This window comes from Halichoerus grypus, chromosome 2, assembly GCF_964656455.1.
Source record: "Halichoerus grypus chromosome 2, mHalGry1.hap1.1, whole genome shotgun sequence".
In the NCBI taxonomy this organism is placed as follows: Eukaryota; Metazoa; Chordata; class Mammalia; order Carnivora; family Phocidae; genus Halichoerus; species Halichoerus grypus.
In genome coordinates, this window is record NC_135713.1 from 113,844,447 (window position 1) to 113,863,390 (window position 18,944).

The following is an 18,944-nucleotide window of genomic DNA, read 5'->3' on the forward strand; positions in this document are numbered from 1 at the left end:
AAAGCAGTGCACAGGCTTCAAGATCAGGCCGACTTACATGGAGAAAGGGTTCCAGCACTCACCAACTCTTACCCTGCAATAGTCACCACCTCCCCAAACCTCCGCTTCCTCATATGAAAAGGAAAATAGCAATTGTACTCGCCTCCTCAGGTTATTCTGACGCCCCCCTGAGATAAGGCCCTTGGGCAGATGCCTGGCGTGCAGTTGGGCCTCAGTCCGGACGTTGACCACCATTATTCTGATCCGACTTTCTCGGTGTGTATGTGCTCCCCGAAGTTACTCGGCGGGCAGTCAGCTCGATGAGTACTTCCTTCTGAGCAGGGCCTTCAGATCATATTGCAGGCCCCTCAGCCCAGTTTCCAGGACCTCAGCACAATGCCATGCTTATCATATGATCCCGGGGATGTTGAGCCGTATGTTGAACTCGTAGTAAAGACAGAGAAATAAAAGGGGGGAAATAAAGGGCATTGGGGTCGCGGCTATTCGACATATGGGGTCCATCAAAGGGATGTCAGGCAGATGGTGAGCAGGGGAGTGGCTCAGGGCAGGAAAAACACCTGGGTAACGAGTACTAATTAGCTGACAGGTGGGTTGAGGACTGGAGGAGGTGGGAAGCAGTATGTTGTTTATTCCCCAGAATCAGAGGCTGCCCGAGGCCAGATTCCCCTAATACCCCTCCTGCTCCTGGCTGAGTTAGTAAGAACAGTTACAAAGAACCACTAGGAAGATTAACTCTAACTTCAGACTCATCAGTTAAAAAGTAAGAACAAGTTAAGAATGTGTTCTACTTCACCTTGAAGAAGCCCCAGGCCAGGTGCACGGAGGCTTTGCTGACAGGTTTGATAACTGGGCCTTTCAAGAGAGCCTGGGAGCCACTCTGGCCTCAGCCAGCACTCCACGGCCTCCGGTCATATCTTCCCCGAAACTAAAATACAGCTTGCAAAGACAGCTCGGTGCCCTCACAGTTGCTGCGGCTTCCTCAAGTCACGACACGCTTTCTCTTTTATGAGGTTGCGGGGCTGTAATTCTCATCCTCTGACATTTATGGGAGGCTTCATATTAGCAAAAGGCTTTACAGCCATTTTTATGAGGAATGCCTCCCTGAGACCTGCCAGGTATAATCACCCGGACTGAGCCAAAGGAAAGAGAGCAAAGCACATGAGGGAATGGCCCTCACCTGCTGGCCCACAAGGGGTGAGGGGCGGAGGCTTGCAAATGCCACTTCTCTTCAACCGCATGTCAGAGCTGACTTTTTTGCCCTCGTAGCCTTGGCCGCTCGCTCTCTCTCACCCTCTGCCACCTGCGACCCATCCCCAGGTCCTGCAGGTGCAACTCCCAAAGGCACCTTGGGTCCATCTGTTTCTGCCCACCTCCACGGCATCGCTCTGGCCCAGCCTGACTCCCACATAGCCCCATCCGGCTCCGCATCCTTGTCTTGTCCCCAGCCCTACCTTCCGTTATCCACACAGGAGACAAAGTATGTTTGCTCATTAGATATTCACTTATTTACTTAACGTATACTCCTTTGTAAACTTTCTGATACTTCTGGAAACATCTTTATTGATATCGCATAATAAATATGTTGCATCAAAAAGAATAATCTTTTAGGGGCACCTGGGTGGCTCAGTTGTTTAAGCGTCTGACTCCTGATTTCAGCTCAGGTCTTGATCTCAGGGTCATGGGCTCAAGCCCCGTGTTGGGCTCCACGCTGGTCATGGAGCCTACTTTAAACAAAACAGAACTAAACAAAAGAATAATCTTTTAAAAACAAAAATAGCAACCTTCAATAGCTCCCTCTACTGAGTAAGATTGATTCAGAATAAAACCCAAGTTCCTTTGCAGACTGCAGGGTCCCATCATGACCTGGCCTTCCCTCCACTCTGTCCCCTGCTCCACGCTGGGTTCAGGACCCACCAAGCTCTTTCCTGCATCCTGAGTTTACAGCCACTTCTTGATCTTCCTGGAAAGCCTTGGGTCCCGTTCTCAGCACTGCTGGCTTTGTCTCAGCCTTCCATCCTCAGCTCCTGTGTCCCCTCCCGACCCGTCCAATCTTAAATTGTCCCCTCTTCCCCAGTTACCCTGTTCATTACTTTCAGAGCATTTTGAACGTCCTTAAAATATTTCTTATTTCTTGACTAACAGTCTATCACCTTTGCTAGAATGTACATCCCATGAGAACAGGGACTTAGTGTGTATTTCTCACGACTGTATTTAATGCCTAGCCCAGCATCTGCGCAGAGTATAAGCTCCGTAAATACGTGCTGAAAAAATTCAATGAAGGGATGAAGCACTCTGCTGAAAAGCCTCTCTCCTTCCCTGAACCCCCTGCTAGTCTTCACTACTATCAGTAGAGGGCAGCAAAGACCCTGAGTTATCTACCTTCTGCCGTTTATGCTGGAAAAACTCCAGAGAGCGTATTTCCCTTTGCCAAAGAGTAGACGTGGTTTTATCAGGAATTTCAGGAAAATGTCCAGCCTTACAAACTCTTTCTTCTCCTTGTTCGTGAAGCCTTCTCCACTCTGTACCATTTGTAGAATTTTTTTTTTTTTTTTTAAGATTTCGGGCTGACAACACTCCTCAGGAAAGGAAAGCAGATGTTATACCGACTAAGCCAAAAAGAAACCCAGTGGCCTGGAGCCTCTCCCTTTCTGCCTGACAAGTTAGTGTTAGCTCTTTGGGACTTAAGGATTTCCAGCTCTCCCTTATGGTGTGTGGGGAGGAGCAGGTACCAGCTAGGCAGCTGCTGTTTGTGTTTGGAGCACTTGTAAGAGCCAAGTGTGTGGGTTTATACTTCTGTCTTCTGCTTGTATGTTTCTGCTTATTCCAGCTCCTTTTTTTATTGAACAGTCCCCCCATCCAGGGCAAGAACCTCACGGTCTCTTGCCTTTGTGGGCTCCTGCACCAAGAGTGCCCACTGAACCCAGGTAATCAGCCGCAGCATCAGCAGCCACACACATTCTAAGGAATGGTGTTTTCATTCACTCTCTGCCCCACAAATACTGCCTGAGCCCTATGACTTACCAGGCCTGGGTCTGTCCTTGGTGGGTACAGATACTCCGCTTGATTAAAAGAATAGTTGCTAGAATCAAAAGGGAGGCAGAGGTTCTCAATCTCGGCAATACTGACATTTTGGACTAGATAGTTCTTTGTTGTGGGAGCATCCTAGGATGTTTCACAGCATCCCTGGCCTCTGCCCATGAGATGCAGGTAGCTCCGACCCCCTAAGCTGTGATAACCAAAGATGTTTCCAGACATTGCTAAAAGTCCCCCTGGGGGGTGTCCAATTTCCACCCAAAGCTTGAAAACCACGATCTTAAAGATCATGATGGATAACTTTGGGGATATGTTTCCAGCCTGGGTCAATGACCCCTTTCTCCTAGCACTGTCTCTCCTCCCTGTCCCATGCCTGGCTGCTGTGACCTGAAGCCTATGGACTTGGTACATTGGTCATCTGACCCAACTTAGGCCTCTCAGCTTCTCTCCTGTGGGAATTTGAAACTAGGACCTAGGGGCTGACTACCACCTGGGTTCTTTTGGGGTCAAGACTTGAACGCAAATTTAGAAGAGTGGAAGAATGTAGGCTACCATCGGGCCAGCAAGCAGAGATATCCTACTGCAGAGATAAGAATGAAATAACTCCAGAGAAACACAGAGGAAGAGGCAGAAAGGAGTCACCTAGTTCTAGCATTTTCCAGACAGGCCAAACTTCCTGCCTTTGGGTCATTTAAAATATGCCTGTACAATTATAACTAATTGCTCTTTCATGCTAGGGCAGTTTCTTGTTTGTTTGTTTGTTCTGTAACTGGCAAATGAGTCCCAACTGGTATGTTCTCTGTGGCCTGGAACTGAAATCATAACCAGGAAACAAGGGATCTAGGCATCTGAGGGACAGTTTCTAGCCCTCAAGGCAGCCCCACCCTTCTCGGCACAAGTGCTATGTTCTCCTTTCCCTACCAAATGACGTCCTCACCCTCTCTGTAGAGTTTTCTCTCGTCCTAACCTTGGTCTGTACACAGCCTGGCATGCCATGGCCTAGACTCAGCTTCTTGTCCATTCACCAAGAGCATGAATGCTAACACCAAACCCAGGCCAGGTTCTTGGCTCAGATTCCTGGCCAAGTGAGTCTGACGGGCTCGTGTGGCAAACACGGTTGGCTGCCCATCCAACAACCATCCCTCCCAGTCAGTTTTGTTCAGGAGAACAACCCCAAATGGTGAACTAAATTGGTTTGGAAGGGCAAAGAGATGTAAGAGGAATCTTCAGGAAGGGTGGGGAGGTTTAGGGGAAAACATTTTATACTTGATCCCGGAGGGCAAAGCCTATGGAAGAGTCAGCCCGAGCGCTTCCTGCCGGCTTGGGACATGTCATGTGAGGACGTGATACTTGAAGCTGTGGTAACCATTTTGCAACCATGAAGTAAAGCCAAGAGAACTAGAGAGGAACTGACAGAGGGCTACAACATCCTTGGGCTGACGGATTAACCAACCCTGTAGCCATTTACTTTTAGACTTCTTGTTACATGAGATAATTAGATGTCCTTACAGTTTTAGCAACTTTGACTCAGGTATCCTGTTACTTGAAGCCCAAAGGATCCCAGCAGATACAGTACAGCTCATCTTTTCAGGCCAGGTCACTCAGGTCCTAGGTCACTAGCTGGCTACCCTGCAGATTTATTGCCTTGGAGTCATGCATCTATACTTCCAGTCCATGTGTTTATCCCCCCACCCCAACCTCTTATTATGAAAACTTAAAAACCTACAGAAAAGTTGAGAAAATCATACAATGAATGCTTATATAGGATTCATTCATCAGTTGTTAACATTTAGCTACATACGCTACATACATTGTACATATTCCCCTATATAAGGACATTTTTTTTTTTTTTTTACTGAATCATTTCAAAGTTAGAGACTTAATGAAGCTTCACCCCAAAGAACTTCAGGATATACCTCCTAAAAAACAAGGACATTTTTTTTTTTTAAAGATTTTATTTATTTGACAGAGAGAGACACAGCGAGAGAGGGAACACAAGCAGGGAGAGTGGGAGAGAGTGAAGCAGGCTCCCCGCAGAGCAGGGGATCCCAGGACCCTGGGATCATGACCTGAGCTGAAAGCAGACGCTTAACGACTGAGCCACCCGGGCACCCCAACAAGGACATTCTTCTAAATAACCAGTAATATCCTTTGGAGCTTTTCTGGGTTTGTCTTTTGTTCTTATCCAGGATTCATCAAGAATTAGACTGTTTTAAAGTCATCCTACAGTCTCTCCTTTATTCCAAAACAATTCTCCTGGTTTTTTTGTTTTGTTTTGTTTTGTTTTTGTCTTTCCTGTCATTGACTTTCAGGGCCAGTTGTTTATTTATTCATTTTTTTAAAAAGATTTATCTATTTATTTTAGAGAGAGAGAGTGCAGCAGGGAGGGACAGAGAGAGAGGGAGAGAGAGTCTTAAGTAGACTCCCCACTCAGTGCAGAGCCCGATGTGGGGCTCAATCTCACAACCCCAAGATCTTGACCTGAGCTGAAACCAAGAGTCAGATGCTTATCCAACTGAGCACCCAAGTGCCCCAGTCCAGTGTTTTTATAGAATGTCCACAATTTGGGTTGTCTGGTTGTTTCTTCATTATATCCAATTAAAGATTTTCAGCAAAAACTCTGCAGAGGTGAGGCTGGGTCCTTCTCAGTGCATCACAACAAAAGGCACACGATGCCATTGTGTTCTTTCATTGGTCACGCTAAGTTTAATCAGTTGATTGGGGTGCTGTCTGGTAGAACTCTCCGTCGTAAAGGCATCTCTTTCTCCTTTGGATTAATAAGTAACCTGAGGGATTGTACTTTGAAAATATGAGAAGATCTCATGCCCCCACAACTTTCAGCCACTGTTTTAATTAATAAGGCTTGCCTGAATCAACTATTATATTAGTGACTGCAAAAATCACAATTTTAAAAAATTCTATCATTTTTTTTCTACATTCATTACCTGGCACTCCACTGTTTAAGAAAGTTTTCTCTTCCCTCACACACACTTTTGCAATTTTCTTGAATATCATGATGAACTCAGAATATTCATTACCACTTTCTTTTTGATTTTCAGTTTGTCCCGAATTTGTCCCCTTCAAAGCGGGAGCCCTTTAGAATTGGTTTCTGTATCCTTCTGACACATCCCTATCTGTTTTTGAGCACTTCTTTGCTCTTCTAGCAAAGGAAGTCCCAAGCTCATCTTGTACTTTCCTTGACCCAGACCTGGGATCAGACCTGGTTCTTTTCAGTGAGAAACAGTTGTTAGAAACCAAGAACTGAGTGATAAGGGTGCTCATGGCAAATGGGGTGTCACTGGTTCTAAGCCGTTTTAGGGGACAGAGCCAGGAAGTGTATTTTATTTTATTTTATAGATTTATTTATTTGACAGAGAGAGAGAGAGTGCACAAGCAGGGGGAGCTACAGGGAGAGAGGGAGAAGCAGGTTCCCCGATGAGCAAGGAGCCCAACGTTGGGCTCTATCCCAGGACAAGGGGGATCATGACCTGAGCTGAAGGCAGACGCTTAACCAACTGAGCCACCCAGGCATCCCGCCTCTGTCTGTCACCAACATTAGTATATTTGCTCATTTACTGCTCTCTACAATACACTGAATAGTATCAGAATTACTATGTCTATACCACAACAAACTTACTGATAAAGTACAAGATTATTTACAGTTTTTATTTTATCCTGAGAATATAGCTCACTAAAGGTAATAGTGTGTCTAAAAGCCTCTAAACCTGAAATAAGTTCATTTGTTTCTCTTCACATTAGGGTTTTCCTCTCCATGTTGATTTTTTTTTTCTTTGTGGTAGTGGGCTTTTTATTATTTTTATTTTTTTTATTTTATTATTTTTACTTTTTTTCCCAATTTTATTGAGGTATAGTTCACACTGTGTTAGTTTCAGGTGAACAACATAATGATTTGATATATGTATATATTGCAAAATGATTATGACAATAAGTCTAGTTAACATCCATCATGAAAATATGGAACACCTCATGAAGTTACATATCATGTTTGTACAAGGACCACGCTATTCTTCTTCTCTGTATCATTCCACTGTTAGTATATGTGCTGCTGAAGGGAGTGCTAATATGATTTTTTAATATGTAAAACAGTACCATAATTCAAAAGTCAAAATCATACGAAAAGGTAACTCAGAGAAGTTTTCTTCAATCCCCATACATAACAAATTTTATTAGTTTCTGGTTTATCCTTTCTTATTTGCAAAAATAAGCAAATACATATATATATGCATATACATACATATGTCCTTATTTTGCCTTCTTTTTTATTCAAATGGTAGTGTATGGTATATACTTCTTTGCACGGTATTCTTTTCATTTCCTATTGTTCTATATTACATATATGCAAGTCTTTCATAGCACTAATTTTTCTCTGTGTGATCTATTTTATTTGCTTTCTCAAATATATTTGTACTTACTTTAATGATGAGTTTGTTGTTGTTGTTGTTGTTAAATAGATTCCACATCCAGCCTGGAGCCCAACACAGGGCCTGAACTCACAAGCCCGAGATCAAGACCTGAGCTGAGATCAAGCGTTAGGTACTTCAACCAACTGAGCTACCCAGGTATGCCTTTAATGGTTAGTTTTGTATTAAAGCTAAAATAACCTTAGTTTCTCCACACACACACACCATCTTATTTTTGTTATTATCTATTGGTTCCCCAACAATATTTAATTAGTTAATAATTTCTTTCCTGTCATCCCAATTTACCAGCTTCTCACTTGAATAAATATCCTTTTACCCCATCAGTAACTATAAAACAATCAACAAGTATATTCTGTTTTTCAAGTGGACTGGGCATGTACTTTTCTTATAACCATCATAGTTTTATGGGTAATTACATATTTATGCTCATCAATAGTCCTTTAGTCAATGTCTTTCCCTTTTGGTTGCCTAAAAAACATTTCCTTACGAAGGGCACATGGGAGCTATGTTCTCTGATTCTCTCATGTTCATAACTTTTAACATGTTGTCTAGATATAAAATCTTTGCCTTATGTTTCCCTTCTTTGAATATTTTCAATATGTTGCTCTATTTATTCTGGAATAAAGTCCAAAGACAATCACTTAAGTCATGATATTTTGACTAAATGCCCAAATGATTTTTTTTTTTTTTTGTAAACTCCAGATGTCTTTTAGGATATATCTTGACAATGATCATTCAGTACTGATTTCCTAGGTACTAGTGTCAAATCTCTATTTTTCAGGAAAGTTTTCTTAAATGTTACCTTTTTTAAATTTAAATTACTTTTTAAGTTTCCATTACTTTTTATTTTCTTCTTTGTAGGTCTTCTAATAGGTGATTATTCAACCTATGTGTATGTGTGTTGATATTCTTTGCTCACCTTCTATATCTACCACTTTCTCTTAAATCTCTTTGATTTGTTGAAATTCACTCCTTTCACCTCCTATTTATTTTAAGTCATTATCTCCTATATTTATTAACCTTTAGATGCCATTTTAGTCTCCATTTCTCAAATAATATTAATTCTGAGTTCTCCTACCTCATTCCTGAGATTTTCTAATTTTGATTATAGTCCTTTCTTATTTAATGTTTTACTAGTTTTTAAGCTCATCTTGAAATAATAAGTTATATTTTTCAGCTGTTTTATAAGCATGTCTTTCTGTTATGTTTTCATTGCTGGGCTGTTATGTTCTGTATTTTTTTTTTCTATGATAAATTAGTGTTAGATTTTTTTTACCAGTTTGAGATACAATTGACCTATAATATGGTGTAAATTTAGGGTATACAATTCAATGATTTTATGTATGTATATATTATAAAATGTAAAAATAATGTAAATGTAAAAAAATTTACAAAAAACTTGTAAAATGTAAAAAGTTAACACAACCAGCTTCATGTTGGATTTGAACACAATCTAATGCTATTGTTTCTTTTTATATGAATTCGGTTTTTCTTTATGAACAAGGGGTGAGTCAGGACAACTTTTCTGGCTTCAGTGCTCTAGGTCTTCCTCTTACAGCATCCTCTTTTTTAATGGCCTTACGCTTTCTGACATGTGGTTCCTCTGCTCTTTCATTTAGACTTCCTTTTTCCTTTCTTCTACCCTGTCCTTCCCCAATTGGATTCTACTCTCAGAACTCTCCCCTTGGTGTGAGACTTTCTCCTGAAAAGGAGTTTTGTAATTTTTTTTTTTTTTAAAGATTTTATTTATTTATTTGACAGACAGAGACACAGCGAGAGAGGGAACACAAGCAGGGGGAGTGGGAGAGGGAGAAGCAGGCTTCCCGCGGAGCAGGGAGCCCGATGCGGGGCTCGATCCCAGGACTCTGGGATCATGACCTGAGCCGAAGGCAGACGCTTAACGACTGAGCCACCCAGGCGCCCCAAGGAGTTTTGTAATTTTGAAAGTTCACAGAGCCAAGACTGTACCAGCTCCTTCAGATCTTACCTTGGACCCCACCCAGCCACAGCTTTGTTGGAGTGTGCAAAACTCCTCCTCATTCCAGTTGTTCTCAAACTGCTTCACTCTGCGTTTCATTGAGTCCTGTTGTCAGTTTTAGTAGTTCTCAGCTACCCCGCTGCTTCCTCCTGCGACATGGATAGACACTGTGTCCTTAGTTGTTGGTAGTTTTCCTTCACCTGCTCGTATTTTGGGGTTCATGAAGATACCGTGTTCATCTAGATTTTTTAAGATGTTGACATTGGGCCTTGGATTTTGCCATTAGAGTTTATGTCTTTTTTTTAAAGGGGATTTCGGAAGATTTAAAAACCTCACTGTCCCTGCTACCATCTTCCCATCATTTCCATTGATTTATTTGTTCATTCATTTATTCAACAAATAAGTTTGAGCCCTGAATTGTAACCTTATGCCTCTTCCTATTCTCTTGGTGCCATTAACTTCAGGATCCTGCTGCTTGTAATTACCTGATTCCACTTAAGCCCAGAGGTATCTGCCACCTTGGGCTGATCATTCATTACTGAGAGAAGTCAAGAACTCTCTTCCCCACTACCTGTGCAGCCAAACCGGAGAGCTACATGTCCTGTGTCTCTTGCTTCTCTTGCCACATCTGGACTTTACTATAAAAGCATAGTGTAGTGGGGCACCTGGGTGGCTCAGTCGGTTAAGTATCCGACTCCTGATATCAGCTCAGGTCATGATCTCAGGGTTGTGAAATCGAGCCCCACGTAAGGCTCCGAGCTCAGCGTGAATCTGCTTCTCCCTCTGATGAGTCTAAAAGTAGTAAAAACCTAGAAGGGTGAGCGTGCCAGGGGCTGGAGGGAGGGGAAAATGGGGGAGGTGCTGTTCAACAGGTACAAAGTCTCAGTCATGCAAGATGAAAAAGTTCTAGATCTGCTGTATGACATTGCACTTGTAGTTAAGAATACTTAACTATGCACTTGAAAAGTTGTTAAGAGGGTAGATCTCACGTTATGTGTTCTTACCACGATAATAAAAAAGGGAAGGGTATTAGTGGAAAATTTGATGAAATCTGTAATTTAGCCAATAATGTTGAATTAATGTTAATTTCTTAGTTTTGACAAATGAATGCTGGTTATGGAAGATGTTACCATTCAGGGAAGCTCGCTGAAGGGTCTACAGTAACTCTCTGCACTGTCTTAGCAATGTTTCTGTAAGTCTAAAATTATTCCAAAGGATAAAAGTTATTTTTTTTTACGTAATGAAAACCAAGTCACCCACACAAGGGTATTCGCTGTACGATTTTTATAATGGCAAAAATTGAGGTAAAAACCAGGGACACCTGAGTGGCTCAGTGGGTTAAGCGTCTGCCTTCGGCTCAGGTCATGATTTCGGAGTCCCGGGATCAAGCCCCCGCATCGGGCTCCCAGCTCAGTGGGAAGCCTGCTTCTCCCTCTCCCACCCCCCCTGCTTGTGTTCCCTCCCTTGCTGTGTCTCTCTCTCTCAAATAAATAAATAAAATCTTTTTTAAAAATTGGGGAAAAAACCATTTAAGAAGTATGACTAAAAAAAATTAGTGTGTATCATGTAGTTATTAACAAGATAAAGTTGATGCTGAGTATTATGTAACGACATGGAAAGCAGTGCATATTATATTGTTAAGTAGGAAAAGAAGCTTACTAAAGCTTTTATATTATGATCTCATTTGTGTATATGTGTATTTTCTGTCTTATGTAAAAAATACATATATCTATGTAGGTTAGTATAAAAGATGCCTAGAAAATTAAACACCAAACTGTTTACACGGTACTTTATTCAGGTACTGGTCGTGGAAAGCTATATCTATTCTATACACGTGGGTTATACGCGTAAGTTGTGTTGAATATTTTATCGAGCTCAGGACAGCCCTTACACCTGGCCAAGAGAGGCTCCTACCTCAGACCTCATGGGTTACAGTGTGTAAGTCACAAGCACACAGTGCAAAGGTAAATATATTAAAGAACCTAAGGGATCAGGTACTCACGGCTGACACAGAGCAGTCACACACTAGAGTCCACGCTGGGACTCACACCACATAGGCCACAGGAAGTGTTTCTCTGCATCTCTTGCCCTCTATTCTCAAAACAATTGGTGACTTTCTCCAATGTCGTGAGGACTTGTAGGTTGTTCTGCCAACAGCCAGGAAGGACATTGCTTAGGAGTGTGAGGAAGATTTGAGCTGTGGAAGCACTTAGGTAAGAGAAGAGACAAATTAATTAGCTTGTCAAATCCTTCTTCTCGCATATCATCAATGTTATAGATTCTTGCATAATAAAGTATCTTTTCCCAGGAGTACTTAGCATGTGTTTTCTTGCTTTCTTTAAGTTCCAGTTGACAGACCTATTAGTATTCACACATTACTGCAGTCTTAGCAATAGTACATATAGCAACCAAAGAACAGTTTGCAATATTAAATAATATCATTCTTTTTTTTTTAAAGATTTTATTTATTTGATAGAGAGAGACACAGTGAGAGAGGGAACACGAGCAGGGGGAGTGGGAGAGGGAGAAGCAGGCTCTCCGCTGAGCAGGGAGCCCGATGCGGGGCTTGATCTCAGGACCCTGGGATCATGACCTGAGCTGAAGGTAGACACTTAACGACTGAGCCACCCAGGTACCCCAAATAATATCATTCTTAATTCTTTTTTATGCATAGTCTAGACCTGGCATACTTGAAGCATGAAGCATAATCCCAATTTTTTGCATTAGCAACTGATGGTCATGCACACAGGAATTGCATGCAATTTTATATTTATAAAAATATTTTATAAAATATAAGTAAATTTTTTAAGGATTTATTTATGAGAGAGCGGGAGGGGTAGAGGGAGAGAATCTCAAGCAGACTCCCCACTGAGTGCAGACCCCCCCCACCCCCAGATGGGGCTCAATCTCATGACCCCAAGATCATGACCTGAGCCAAAATAAAGAGTTGGAGGCTTAACTGACTGAGCCACCCAGGTGCCCCAAGATATAAATTTTAAAACAAGTAACTAAGCTTTATTCGAATAATTTTTGTTCAGATTTTACTCTTCATTAATTATTCTTTTTTGCTCTTTAATAACTTTTTGAGACCATACAGGAAAAATAATTTTAATTTTTCAATATTTTAACATTTACTTTAATTACATTTTTGATGAAGTACAGGCAAAGTTGGAATATTTGACTATGATTACATTTAATCTCTTAATCCTATAGATCATAGAGAATGAGAACAAGCTGGTATTGGGATACAACCACACATAATGAAAGGGGAGCTCAGAAGAGGAAGGGCTGAAAAGAAAATGAACGAAAAAGTGGGCCGCTTCAATGTTTTTAAATTGCAGACAATGAAAGTAAATAGACTTCCACTAAGCATGACCCACATACAATTTACAAACATTACAAATTATTTACTGAACAAAGACTTACTGACTGAGCAAAACAAAATAAGCAAGGAAAGTATTCTTAGCAAATCTACAACCTGAACAGTCAGATAAAACGACTATGACTTTATGTTCTTTACTAAAGGGGTTTTTTTCCCTGATCAAAAGATGACAATGAAAAAGATAATTTTTTATATAAAATTCACAACTTAGAAGAAATAAATGCAATTCTGGCCTGCCCATTAGACAATAAAGAAATTACCAAAAAAAATTGGCAAATTGGATGAGAAAAATAAAAACTTTGAAACTTTTTTCTCACATTTTTTTATTTTATTATGTTATGTTAATCATCATATATTACATCATTAGTTTTTGATGTAGTGTTCCATGATTCATTGTTTGCGTATAACACCCAGTGCTCCATTCAATAGGTGCCCTCCTTAATACCCATCACCAGGCTAACCCATACCCCCCGCCCAGAACCCTCAGTTTGTTTCTCAGAGTCCATAGTCTCTCATGGTTCATCTCCCCCTCCGATTTCCCCCCCTTCATTTTTCCCTTCCTACTATCTTCTTTTTTTTAACATATAATGTATTATTTGTTTCAGAGGTACTTTGAATCTTTACCGTTTACAGGAAAGTGACCCTACAAAAAGTCTGTCGTGATCTTTTTAAATCATGAGGATGCTTCCAGAACAACATAAGCTGATTCAAATGGTTGCCTAATAATTTTCCATTGGAGAAAGATGGGGAAAATGTAATATTTCATATTATTATAAAATATTTTTTTCAAATGGAGGAACTGTAGAAACTCTGTTAAATTTTAAGTTCAAAGACAAAGTATTTTGTTAGCCAGTCTTCATAAGCAGCTCTGGCCAAGGAAAGTATTTGGGAGTGGAAATACTTAGGTTCTCAATTAAAAGAACACACAATGTTACTTACAACCAAAAATACATAAAGAAACAAAACAACACAAAAAAACCTGCCTATGCAAATACAAGAACTGTAAAAAAAGTCTAAAGTAACAGTAACTGAACAAGAATAATCAACAAGGAAACTCATAAACAAATAAATAGGGATATAAGATATTGCTGTGATATTATTAAGAGAATAGATGTTGTGTATTTAACCAACCTTGTGTGACAATAGCAGCACAATATTCATCGAGTTTCTTTTCTTTTCTTTTTTTTTGACAGAGAATGAGAGACAGCGAGAGAGGGAACACAAGCAGGGGGAGTGGCCAATAATAACTAATACTTATTAAGTGCTTATTATGAGCTAGGCACTGAGCTTGTTACCGCTTATACAATGGTTCACAACACCTCCATGAGGTAAACATTCCAATTTCACTTTACAGCTAGGACTATAAACTGAGGCTTGGAGAGGCAAAGTTGCTTGCCCAGATGCTGTCAAAGCTGAATCAAGTGTACATTCACTGTGCCCATCCTGATGGGGACTGGCTGCTAAGGGCTGATGGAACTCCAGGGAATGCAGGGCCTCTTCTGGGAAAGATCAGTCTCTCTACCCCTGGAAGGCCATCATTAGGCACTGATGGCTTTTTGTTTCAAAGACTTTCCAGTCTACAAAAGAAACCAGTGAAACCAGAAACACTTCCAGGGAGCCTAAGATGATAACATGCGAAGCCCGTGGTATTTCTCGGACTTTTTCCACCAAAATAACCCATCAGACCAAGAATGAATTCTTAACTCTTTGGGTTCAGCCCAAAAGATTCTGATCAATTTCTTGTGCTGTCTCTTTAAAATCATACACACAGGGACGCCTGGGTGGCTCAGTCGTTAAGCATCTGCCTTTGGCTCAGGTCATGCCAGGGTCCTGGGATCGAGCCCCGCATCAGGATCCCTGCTCCACGGGAAGGCTGCTTCTCCCTCTCCCACTCCCCCTGCTCGTGTTCCCTCTTTCGCCGTGTCTCTCTCTGTCAAATAAATAAATAAAATCTTTAAAATCATACACACATTTTTTCTCCATACTGTGTGTGTGTATATAATGTTTTTCTTCCAGATCTTCAAGTAAAAATGACACTTCAGAAGGGATTCTACATTCATCTTAGAGTTTAAGGCTCTTTGGCATTCTGTCTGCTCCTCTGGTTTGAATAGCAGAGCCCTCAACCGCCATCAGTGGCTACCTTGGTAGGGTTTACTTGGCTGTTAGGTGAGCTCAAAGCCCTGCAGGTAAAGGGGAAGCTAGATTAACTCCTTCCCAATTTAGTCCAGGACCTGTCCTGTTTGCCTTTTACTTTAATCATCCTCCTAGCCTGCCTCTGACAGTTTTGAAGGGACGTGAACTCCTTGCCGTTACAGTTGTCCAGTCTGCTTGCTTGGAGAGCTCTGGGGAGTAAGACATTGAGCAATGAATGAAGGAAACTTTCAAATTTGATATCCTATGATCCTGTAATTTTCTAAGTCTTCTACAGCAGCAATTTCAAGAATCAGTAAATATTTATTCAGCTCTTTTTAAAGGGCCAGATACTATATGAGGTAGTGATGAACAGCACAGTCTTCTTGAAACTCAGTTTCCTAGGAGAGATATAAACAAGCAGGGAACTATAATATAGCTCTCACAAGAGAAGCATGGAGGCTCGGGAAGCTCAAAGGAAGGTCACCAAGCCTGGAACAGTGGAGATGGATCTTAGCAGGCTTCTAGGAGGAGGTGCCAAGAGGTTTGAAGAATGAGCAGAAGTTGGCCCAGGTCCTTCTGAAAGGCCCTGGAGTTGAGATTCATTTCCGCGAGTTTCAGGTCCCTTCCCTGCCCTCCTGCTTTTGTTCACCCATTCTACTTGGCTGCTAGGATATTTAGGAACAAAAGTGCTAACTTTTTAATTATCAGTTGTAACCATGGACGTGAAGAGAGAATAAGGAGCCCATCCCATCACGCAAAACTACATCAGAAAGGGGGACTAGACTCCAGGTTTTTGGCAACAAGGTTACCGGGTAGATCCTACACTCGCTTGAGCCGGTCACGGCTGTTAACCGAGGGGAAGGGAGGGGTGAGTCGTGCTGCACGTGCCTCCTGTGAACACAAAGAAGATATCGTTCCGGGAAGAAGCAAGCTTCTCCTTCTAGTAGTACGTGTTTTGGTCATCACACAGTAGATAGCCAAGCCAATAATGCAGCCTGCAAAACTGCCAGCTCAGAAAAACCAAACCCTTTGAAGTGGCTAATGAATACACTCTTTTTAACTTACTCCCATCTCATTGCCCAGAGCTGTGCAGTTCCTCCTGGGCAGAAGCTTCACTAATGCAGGGATGTTGACTGGCCACCGCATCAAATATTTATCAAGTCACAGATGGGAATCTACAAAGAGTTTGCGCAGAGGTTTAGTGTCTCCCTTCGGTTCTCGGGGAAGCACGTCAGCACCGCAGAACGCGAGCCCACAACACACACCTTCCAGCCGATGCTGGTGGTCGCTGACCCATTTTAACCAGGTTAAATGAGGCCCCACTTAAAGACATCACTGTTTTTTCTTAAAGTAAAAGTAGAATATCTTCACCGTCACCATACGCACAAGTGCGTCTTTTAAATAAAACAAATGATACTGTATCCAACGTTTGAAAGCATTTCTCTGTTTCGCTTTTCTCATTTAACAATAGATTCTTAACATCTTTGCAGGACATTGAGTATTTTTCTACAGCGTATTTTTATATATTTACACAATAATCTAGTGTATGAATGTGCCATGATTTACCCAACCAGTTTGTTGGGGTTGGCTATTTAAGTTGTGTCCAGCTTTCCACTATGTAAGCAATGGTTTTGCTGAACATCCTTATAATTAATTATTTGCGCCCAGTGAGGATGTTTTCTCAGGCAAATGAGTGGAAAAGGAATTGCCAAGTCAAAGAGTTCATCTGTTATGCCAGCGTACATTTCCAAGATCAGAGTCTGAGAGGGGGTGGGGCTGGCACTTTTGGGGGCGCTGTCAGCTCACCCATCCTAAGCGGGTCACTGAGAGCTACAAATTAGTCCAGGAGTTTGGGGGTCGGTTGGTTTTTATATTTGTTTGTTTTTGTAACAGCCTCTTTGAAACTTGAACTTTTTTTCCTCTTTAACAGCTATCTTATTTTGCTATCTCCCATCTTTATTTAGTGACACTGGAGAGAAAGAAGGATCTCTTCAATGATAAACAGCCGCAGCTGGGCTCAATAAGGAGTTATGGATTGCTGTTCTGCATTACTATCAACCACAGTTATTATGCCAGGTCTATCAATATCTTTTTCCTCTAACAATAGAAGGCAAGCTGTTTCCTGCAATTGAAGTCTCCTTAGACCAGAGGTTCAGTGATATGTAGAAAAAAGATGAAGGAGTAGTTAAAATAAAATTGCCATCCTTTTGTTTGGCCAAAGATATTAACAATAAACAATGGCCATTTACTATCATCAAGTAATCACGAAAGAATGAGCATTTAACACACAGGCACTTGAACCAAAAAAAGGAGGAGGAGGAGAAGGAGGTAATTCCAGAATAAACGCATTCTTACCTAGGACTGAACAATTGGCATTCTTGCACTGATACTCACATTGTTCTTATTTTTCTTCTCACCAAGGATTTGGAGACAACCTTTTGGACTGGCATCAGCCTGTGGACCCTGGCTTGAGAATCGCTGTCTGACAGGCTGGCGACCATGTCTGCTACACGGAGCCCTGTCCTCTTCCGCCCTGGACAAGAGAGAAGTGAGAGAAACCCTCTATTCCTTCCAAGAGTCTCTTCCTCCTTGCTTGGTCTATATGGCATTTCCAGATGGCAGTAATTTGGGTATCATTTCCATAGCTTGTGCATCTCCACAAACCACCTATCTTGTTATTTATTTAGGATTTGTTTTAAATCAATACTTTTTTAACTTCAAAAATAAAATTTTGGTAAAGAAACTTTACAAATGTTAAAACCATTATCCTTTGTCTTAAATAAAGTGAAATGATGTTATTAGATTCTAGATCTGATTTACCTGCCAAAAATTCCAAGATTGAGTCCTGTATTTTCTTGGTTTCAAAAGAGAGAGAGCGATGAAAAAAGAGAAAGAGCGAGCGAGAGAGATTGATTAGCAAGTGAAAGGTGTTAAAGATACATTAGCACAGATATGAGACCCTGCCCTTGGCACAACTACAAGGATTGAAGGAGAATTGGAATGGAAATAAACTTCTCACCATGCGAGGTCATGTATTCACAGATGCTCTATCTGTGTGCCCCTAGTAGAGGTCCCACAGTTTGGAAAGTAGAAAGAGAACCAGACTTGGTTTGGAGGCCTGGCCTGGCTGTTTGCAGACTCTAAACCCTCAGGCAAATCACTTCACCTCTTCTTAAAACCTCAGCTTCCCCAGCTGTAAAATGAGATGATAATAATCTCCATCAGGGATATCTTGAGAATAAAGCATTCTGTAATCTCTAAAATGCTATACCTGTCATGGAGGATTAGCCTCACTTGTGAGAGCACTTTTATTTATGGGTATCAAATCTTTTCTCCAGAGGCCCAGAATACATTTCCAGGCTAAACATGTCACTACAGCCTAAAAGAAGTAAGTGGATTAAAACCTTTAAAAATGAAATACTTGATTCCGTATGATGTGGGATAGTCCCTAGTAGGACTGAACTAAGCATTTTTAGGAATTCTGATTACTTGCTCAGTGACTCTAATCAGGAGGGCAGGGACCATGCCTGTTTCTTTCTCTTCTCTGTCCATTGCACCTAATTCAGTGTGTGGCACATCAGGAACGTTCAGTACATGGTGAGTGCATGAATGAGATAACATCCCTATGTTGCACCTTGGTCTTCGTAGTAGATATCTATGGCTTTTTGCCACCCAGCGAGGTATTAATCATGTTTTAGTTTTCTATATTTTATGATGCTTTGCCATCTTGGGGCCTCACAGACCCAGCAAGGGACTGCCCCTCCCAGGGGTACCTAATTCCTAGAATTAACAAACAACTTGCCTGTGAGCACCCTTTTAATATGCAAACCAATCCATACCCCCCCCCCCATCCACCTCCTTTTTATCAGGCTCCTGCAGTGGACACTATCCCCCTGCCCTACATCACCCTAAGGCCAGGTATGAGATAGCTAGGGACCCCCCCTGTAGCCCAGAGCCCACTAAAATAATTCCATTA

At 41.5% G+C, this 18,944-nt stretch overlaps 1 pseudogene; it reads right to left on the minus strand.

The window, feature by feature from the left end:
* Positions 1-7,002: 7,002 nt before the first annotated feature.
* Positions 7,003-7,112, minus strand: LOC118521456 (U6 spliceosomal RNA; annotated as a pseudogene).
* Positions 7,113-18,944: the final 11,832 nt, after the last annotated feature.